The 9,035-nt window shown below is 30.5% G+C and overlaps 1 long non-coding RNA gene across 1 annotated transcript; it reads left to right on the forward strand.

Moving 5' to 3' along the window:
* Positions 1-2,282: 2,282 nt before the first annotated feature.
* Positions 2,283-3,442, forward strand: LOC145033484 (uncharacterized). The gene is made up of 3 exons (XR_013677587.1): positions 2,283-2,404; positions 2,591-2,660; positions 3,221-3,442. It is a non-coding gene; the product is annotated as an uncharacterized LOC145033484 (long non-coding RNA).
* The last annotated feature ends 5,593 nt before the right edge of the window (positions 3,443-9,035 follow it).

Genomic DNA, 9,035 nt, shown 5'->3' on the forward strand with positions numbered 1-9,035 from the left:
ATTATTTTTCCTTTACAATTATTTAAGATGTTTAGTTTGATTTTGAGTAAATTATACGAATGGCCCCTATGGTTTGGGGTAATTTGCAAATTTGGTCTCTAACTTATTTTTTTTAACTCGGAAGGTCGCTACTGTTTGTTTTTTGTACCTAAAAAGACTATTTTGCCATTGATTTTTTAATTTATTTAAATAAACACTCTCAACCCCACTTCCACCTTACTTTACCTTACCTACCTCATTTTATTTTAATAAATTAAAAAATTAAAGGTAAAATTATCTTTTTAGGTAAGATAGGGACCAAGCGTGCAAAAAAAAAACTGTAGGGATCTTTAGAGTTAAAAAAAATAAGTTATGGCTCAAACATACAAATTACCACAAACTATAGAACCATTCTTGTAATTTACTCTTTGATTTTCAATCAAAACATTTACTAAGTAATATTCGACATCAGTTTTGAATATATCATTAAGACAATCTTATTTTTATCTATATACTGATATAATATATTGATATAAGTTTGTATCAATCTAATATATATTAGAAATAATAGGCTTTCTATCTTAGAATTTTTATTTTATTTTATTATTATTATTATCATCATTATTATTGTAAAGTACTAAGTTTTTTATAATACTATAAAATACGTTTGGCATATATCATATTGTTGAACTATGACGTTGTAAGGACGTTTGAATCCACATTAATTTTATGAATTGTATGTTATTTTCCATTTAACATGAATTCAACAAATTTCTTATTTCTCCATACAAAATACTAATAAACAATTTCACATAACAATAAAATAATCTTACACCAAAAACTATGCATGAGATCAAGAGGCGGATCTAAGGGGATCCCGGGATACCCTTCAAAAAATTTTCGATAGTGTAATGTTTGTTTACGTATCCCTCATAAAAAATCGGTGTAATGTATATATACACATCTCTCCACTTATAAATACAAACAAACTGTTGGTTTGTTGGTTAAGACATGGGCTTATTCAAGCAAAGGGCTTGAGTTATATTCTTGCTTCTTACATATTCTTTGTTTATTTTTGTTTTATTTTCCCAATTATTCTATCCCACATTGCTAAACACATGTATCTATTATATAAACTTGTTATGCTCATGCTTTATTTGATATCTACTTTGAGTCCCACAACGATTCAAGTATCAAAATATACTTCAATTTCATGTTTATATAACAAGACTTGAGGTTAGTTAATAATTCGATTAAGATTTGGGTTTAGAACTGAAACTGAACCTGGGAAACCCAAGTCACAGGAAAAAAATTAGGTTACCCAAAAAAAATTGGGATACCCCTTTACTTTGATCCTGATTCCAATCAATATCATGATGGTTCTTGGATTGTTGGGATCGAAATTGATCACACCGACTCATTAGATCTTTGAGCATGTTTTTAATTGGGTACCGGTTTTTTTTATCATTTTAAAGTTTCTCAATATAAAGTAAATAAGATTAAACATTACAACATATATAGCTTAACCACAAAAGTTAACCTTTATAAATTATAAAATGAGCTACTAGGAATCATAAATATTTGCCATCCCTTCAAGGGCGGATTTAGGGTGGGTCACCGGTGGCACCGGCAACCCCTAACTTTTCTGGCCGCAGTGGAAAAATTTTCGGAAATTTTTAAAATTTTTATTTTTTCTACTATCGTGCAACCCCTAGCTTTCCCGTGCACCCCCTATCGAGAAATCCTGCATCCGCCCCTGCATCCCTTCCTTCGTTTTATTCAGTATTGTTGACTTGCAATCGTAGACAACAAGTGTTTTGATTGAGTATTTGGAATGTAGTTTAATGATATGAAAATAATACCCTTAAAGGACCTTATGATCACTATATACTTATTTAGTGACATTATTATATGATATTCGTAATCAGAGAGTTCTCTTACCTATTACAGTTTTAGTTACTAAACAGAGGCACCAAAAATAATAATGGGCAATATGTGCCATCTTTAAAAATGGGATTTGGATTACATGGAGGTTTTTAAGTTGGCCTTCCATTTTCAGTTTGATGTGTGTCGCTCCTCTCAACTTACATATCTATTATTATATCAACATTTAATAGAATATAAATGTATAAATATAATACTTGGTAGATAAACCGTTTTCATTTTGTAAAGAAATGAAGATGGCATGCACATACTAACATGATGTGAATGTAATTATGAAGGTGCAACTGATTGTTCATGCTTTTTTTCCTGTTTGTTATGTTATTAGGTATAGTAAATTTGCAAACTTGCAGGAGTTAATACTTAATAGGGAGTTTTAGGGCTAAAAGATTCACCAATATATTGATGTTCAAACCTTCACCTTCCACGGACTTGCAGCTGCAACAAACAATTTTGGGCATGATCGACTTTTAGAATTAGTGCTGTAAATTTTATGCTTCAAAAAAACATCTATAACTTCTTATATAATTTTTCTTCTCAATCAAGTTGATAGCATCAGAAACGTTATATCTTTTTCAAATAATCAAGAAGTACACGTAAAATATTTGCATCATGATCTATTTATTATATATCAATATATCATTAGTAATTAATCTTTTTTATTTTCCAGCTTGCAAGTTAGATAACAATGACATGAAGCAATTTCTTATCAGTTTACGATCATGGAAGTTAAAAGCATAGTAAGCATTTTCAAACATCTATTTCCTTCTTTATCTTTTATCTTTTTTTGTTAATTTTTGAAACTGGATCAAGTATTTCGATTGTATTAGGGTGCTTTTACCATCAACAATAATCTAGGCGTAATGCTATCAAATACGTTGATATGCAATAAATTTTGTTTTATTTTTGCATTTTTATTGAATCCGGACAAAATACTTGATTGTTGGAAAATTTAGTATAAATATTTAAATTTTTACTAACTTTGGATATATATAAATATATACATATGTTGTATATATAATTAACTCTAAGTGGATTTCTATTCTTCTCAGTGAAAACTTCGAAACGATATATTATGTCCAAAATGGAATATATGTAAATACGATATTAATATTCAAAGATAGGTATTTAAAAATAAATTTATGAAGAGATGAATGTGGGATTGAGTCCCACATTGAGAAAGACTAAACTCAACAAATTTTATAAACTTGAATGCCACTACTCTTCCTTTTTGTTGTAACAAGAAACAGGTATTATCATTAATTATATAATTAATGACAATTTTGATTTGATTTGGCAGATGGTCTAAGCTTCGTCAATGAAAGAACAGGTATTATGATAAACATGAAGACAGATGATGAACATGAAATCCATCGAAACTATCTATTTAAATATGTATGTAACTATTAAAAAAATTATTTTATGTAATTTGTGTTGATTATTTTTAGGATATTTGCTACTACATTTGTTTATCTGATTGGTCCCACAAACCAAATAATTATTGTGGCCTCGTCAGGTGATCACCCACTACTTTTGACTGAAAAGTGGAAATGACGATTTTAGTTTATTTATTGATTTGTTTAAAAATAAATTAAACTCGAAAATAACATTTTGACGTATTCTTAAGTAAAAATGATATCATTGTTTGGAAATTATAACCGTAAAAATTAATATATGTGTTTGAATTTTTATTATCGTTTCTATTTTACAAAAGGGATTTTCTAAAACATATGCATTAATTGATAATATATATTATCATAATTAATTATAAAATACATTAATTATAAGAAATTTTACCATAATTAAATGTGAAGTCTATTAATAATCTTCATAATAAATGTATTTCAAATTTAATTATGATAATATTTTTCATAATTAATATTCTTATATATGCCATTAAAGCACATATTTTTCATAACAATACTAATGATGTGATTTTCTATATTTTAGGGTAATTAATATTTATTTATTTATTAATAAAAATAATAGAATTTTGACTATCATTCTTCCAAATTTATCAATAATAGATATCCACACATAATATACCTTAAACAGTTAAGCATATATTTGCAATATTTACGGATCAATCATTTTAGTCGTTTGAAAAAGATATATAAAACTAAAATGCACAAATAGTTCTTGTGCAGTGGCGGATCCCGACCGAAGGTCAACTGGGGTCCGCTATTGGAGCATTTTCCGGCGATTTTAAGTAGTTTCCAATAGTTATCGGCAACTGTAGCAGTTTTCGACAGTTTCATACGAGTTTGAGCAGTTTTCTGACTATTATTAGTAGTTTGCAACGAATGAGAGTGTTTTCCGGTGACTTCCCAATTGTATCCGACTTGTTTTCTTAGCGTATTTAAGCACACCGGCAGCTAGATTAGGCTAAAAATGAATGAATTTGTTATTTCTTAATGCAAGTGGTGCCTGTCTTTTTGTAAAGTGGAGGCCAATCATATATTTAATAACTATAGTTGCAAAGAAGTTAGATGTATATAAAAGGCTTAGTCACTCCAAGTGGGGCCATACACCCCACTTCACAAAGGGTGGCTCAGCCATTGTGGTTAGCTAAAAATTGATATTTTGGTCTAAAAATGTTTGGACTAGCACCACAGATCTAAATTTTTCAATTTGTTGCGAGTTTGGTCTAAAAATTTTGAAACATTTTATAATGATGGATTTGTCTTTATTATTTTATTTTACATTTTTCTTTTATTATAGTGATTAAAAAACACTTAAAAATAAAACAAAAATAAAATTCTCTCTCTCTCCCTCTCTCTCTTCAAACCAAAACCAAATTTGTTTCTTCTTTAGACTTTTCTCCTTAAACACTCAAGGAAGGGGAAATAGAGGGCAGATCGAATAAGGGAGAAAGAAGAAAACGAAATCATAAAGATGAAATCAGATCGAGTTCATTGGTTCTCCGATTCTTCATCTAAACACACTGAAGAAGAAACGACGGAGGACAAAACCCTGAATCGAAATATGCCTCTCTACCTCATCTCTCCGACGACGTTCTTAAGTCGTGAGCTCATGTCTCAAATTTCCTCCTTAGACGAAACGACGGAGGACAAAACTAGAATCCCTCTAATGGTATCACACCCGATGACACCAAAGAGTGGAATAAAATAACTAGGAGAAAGGTCAATTTCACAAACCCTAAGAGGGTTAGAAATCGTCCCTAAGAGGGGGAGGAAGTAGGGTTAGCGAAAATTCAAGTCAATGTGCAAAGAATAATGAAATCCCTAAGGCCTTATTTATAGCCTTCAACGCGTTCTTAGGTTTTGTACTCCTTCCCATGTGGGATAGGAGGCCAACAACAAAATTCACTCCTTTTTCCATCTAGGATGGAGTGATTTTCATCCAACCCTAATTCCATAAGGGGTCCGGAACATTCCTGATTAACCAACTATCGATTAATGAATATTCAACCCTTTAATTAATTAAACTATTACTTAATTCCCAAAATATATTTCCAATTAGTTTCTAATTAATTATTAACCATAGTGATTAATTGTGACAACCCGAAATTTCTATCTTGTACAATCAAGCACTTCAATAAAAGTCAAACTTATCTCTGTTATCTTTTAGCATAGTTTAGAGTCTGGCTGAACATTCTGAGCTTAATTCACGAAAGGAATAAGTAAAAGGAAGTGTCCATTGAAGTTGTAAGCTATCAACAATCCCTAGCCATCATCATGTGGAGTTTATGGCCACACAATGTGGGTTTACGGCCGTAAACACATGGTGGCCGTAAACCCCCTAGTATATAAGTGACCCTTAGTCATTTTTCACTCATTTTTCCCTTTCCAGGCTAGAATTAAAAATCGGATTCTCTCCCAAGGATCTTCAAGATTTTTCTTCCAATCTACCAAAATGTAAGTAATTCCTTCCATTTATGTGTTGTTATGTCACTTCTTCTTGGTTCACCCTTGAATCCATCCACAAATTCCATCTTTTGTTCTAGATCTTCAAGATCCTCAAGAACACCAAGAATACTTGCGTGTTTTGGGCCGAAAACACCACTCCCTAGCCTTCAAATCGTAAGTCCTTACCTCCCTTACATGTTTATAAGATAGTATATTGAGTTAGTGTGACAACTGCCAATTCAGGTCATTCTTGGACTCATGCATCTTTATAATAACCATTCATGCACAACATGCCATGACCTAGTAGTATAAATTAGGTCAAAAATCTTGCATAAACTAGGATCCAACTAACGTCTAGGACTAATATACTTGATACTTACAATTCTAGTAAGTTGCTTAGCTACAATAGGAAATGCCAATACTATAATTAGAATAAAGCTTCAAGCTTTGTTATAATTGAAATAGGGTATAAAACTCTAAAAATAAATTAAAACATTCTAATTATACTTCAACATGTTGTTGAATATCAACAATGTTCCAAAAACCCTAAAGAGCCAAAAATCCAAAGTTATAAAATATAAAGCTTAAAAACTTTATAAAATTTGGCTATAAACTTCCTAGTATCAAATTATATTAATCAAATTATGGATTATACCAATGAACTAGAAATATAAATTACAAGTATTAATCATAAATTATTTGTTGAAAACAAGATTTTTAAATAAATCAAATTGCTTAATAAACATTTTATAAAAATGAATGTTTTTATATAAAATATGGGAGGGAAGTTTATAAAGTTTAAAATTTAGGAGAGAGGAGGCCAAAAGGCATGCAAAAACCGGCCATCACCTCTCCCCATGCCCTCTCTCTTCCCCAAAACACAATCATCAAGCCTAAACCCTTACTCCACCTCTTCCACTTCACTCTCTCACTTCACTCTCTTCTTCCTTCTCTCTAAACTCACGAAAATCCTCTCAATCCTCTGCAAAATTTCCAGATTTTGAATCCCTTGAAGTGTTCTTACTTCTCTCAAGATCAAAACCAAGGTAAACAACAACATCTTCTTCCATAGTTTCATGGTTAAACCTCTTTTTCTTCTTAGTCTTCTCTACTTTTCGGATTCTATGCCTTTCCATGGCTAGAAATCTTTATTCTCCCCTTGTGGTTTGTAGATTCTCACCATAACACAATGCATGTGTTAAAGATGGTGAAAATCCGGGATCAAACCCATGCAAGGAGTGGAAAAGAAGCACATATGATCATGTGACATCAAAACATAATATTTCATGTTCTTCTCCATTTCTTGTGTGTTCATGCATGAACGAAAGCATTAAACCATTTCTAGTACATCTTGGATGCTCATTCATTCCATGCATGTGTTAGAAATCGGGCCTTACCAAGGACATGCATGATGTTCTTATTGAAATACCCTAAAAATGCACACAAGCAAACATGCAATCTGCCAGATTATTTTGTTCGACTTTGAACAGTCATAACTCAGTCATTTTTTAACCAAATCATGATATTCTTTTTGTATTGGTTAGTTCCACGAGTTAACTTTCAAACCCAACTGGTCTTACTGTAAAATATTAAATATCCGATTTTTGGCAGATTTTACAAAAAGGTTGCGCATACAGCTCTTTTTCTGTGATCACTATTTTTATCTTGCTTAAACAATGGTCTTAAACCCAACCATAAATCTTAGGAAAAATACCTTAGAAACTTAACATATCTAGTGAGTTATGGTTGAAATTTCGTGGCTTAAAACCTCACTGAATGGGCTACAAAAATTCATGAACCTCAGCCACATCTACACTTCATGCATTATTGCATGCAACTTTTCTTAAATTGTTTGGAATCATTACCCTCATTTCTCTTCTGAATACATTCTTAACATTTTTACTTTTGAAAGCCCTTGCATGCATGAGATAATCTGGAAAATTTCAAGAGCTTTTGTTATTTATTTGATTTATTAGAATTATTGCTAAAACCAAGGGCATAAATCATATAAAATACTTCCAGAGGTCAATAAATCCTAAATAAATTCATGGATGATACTTATGGGGAATAATGACCCCTCACCAAATTTCAGCAATTTTTGTTACTGTTTCATATGATTTCTAATTTTCTTTTATTTAGGACATGATAAATTACAAAACCACTTTTTAGGATGTGAAAATTTTATCTAACAATTTTCGCATACCTTACTTGTGATGGGTGACTCAAGAAAATAATTTCAAGATTTTTCATCATGTCTAGCTATTTTTCCCAATTTTTGGTAATTATAATGGCTTAAAAATGGGAAAAATAGTTCTGATTATCCAAAATTCATGAAAATTTGCCAGGATATCATATTATATAGTAGGAGGTTACATAAAAATTTTGAATATTTTTCTCCACTGTAAACTATTTTTCCCTTATTTTCTAAAGTTAATTGCACTAAAATTCACTTAAATATACATAAATACCCAAAACCAGTTTATACATTATGAAAACCACTTTTGATATTTTTCCCAAGATATTTATACTGTAAATGATGTTACAAAAATTTATGGTAATTTATTTTAACTGTTTAATAATATTTCTTTAATTAATGACTATTTAAAGAAATAAAACAAGGAAAAATACAAATAACCACTGAAAAATATATTTTATATTTTTCCCAGCCTATTTATGTATAATAACAATTAAATAAAAAGTTTGGGTAATTTTGGAAACTGTTTACTATTTATTTCAATTTTTATTGAAATAAATGCTCAAAAATTATAAAATATAATTAAACAGCTTGGAAATCCATTTTTATAATTTTCCCAGCTTAGTGTTGTGTATTAACAGTTAAATAAAAAGTTTGAGAATTTTTATCCCTCGAATACTATTTTTCGTGAATTTATGTTGTTATTGAGACTTAAAATTTGGAAAATTAACCTTCCAAGGTTGTAATTAATCGCACGACTTGTAAAATTTCAATACATCAGAAAAAGTGTAACAAAATGATATAAATCCAATACTAAAACATAAATTGGCATTTCCCTATATGTAGAGTTTAGTATATTAGCATTAGATATCGACATGGAAACTCACTAGTGCGTGTGTTTGGTGTCGTAGGATCCCGGTAGTAAGACGTTGGTGCATCCCGAAGTACCGCTTGTGTCTACACAAAACATCGTGAGTATTCACGCACTCCCCTATTTTCAGTTTTATGTTTTGGGGTGGAAAAGCATGTCCAGAAAAACTATTGTTTGCATG

The sequence above is a fragment of the Lactuca saligna genome, chromosome 3, assembly GCF_052625555.1.
Source record: "Lactuca saligna cultivar CGN05327 chromosome 3, ASM5262555v1, whole genome shotgun sequence".
NCBI lineage: Eukaryota > Viridiplantae > Streptophyta > Magnoliopsida > Asterales > Asteraceae > Lactuca > Lactuca saligna.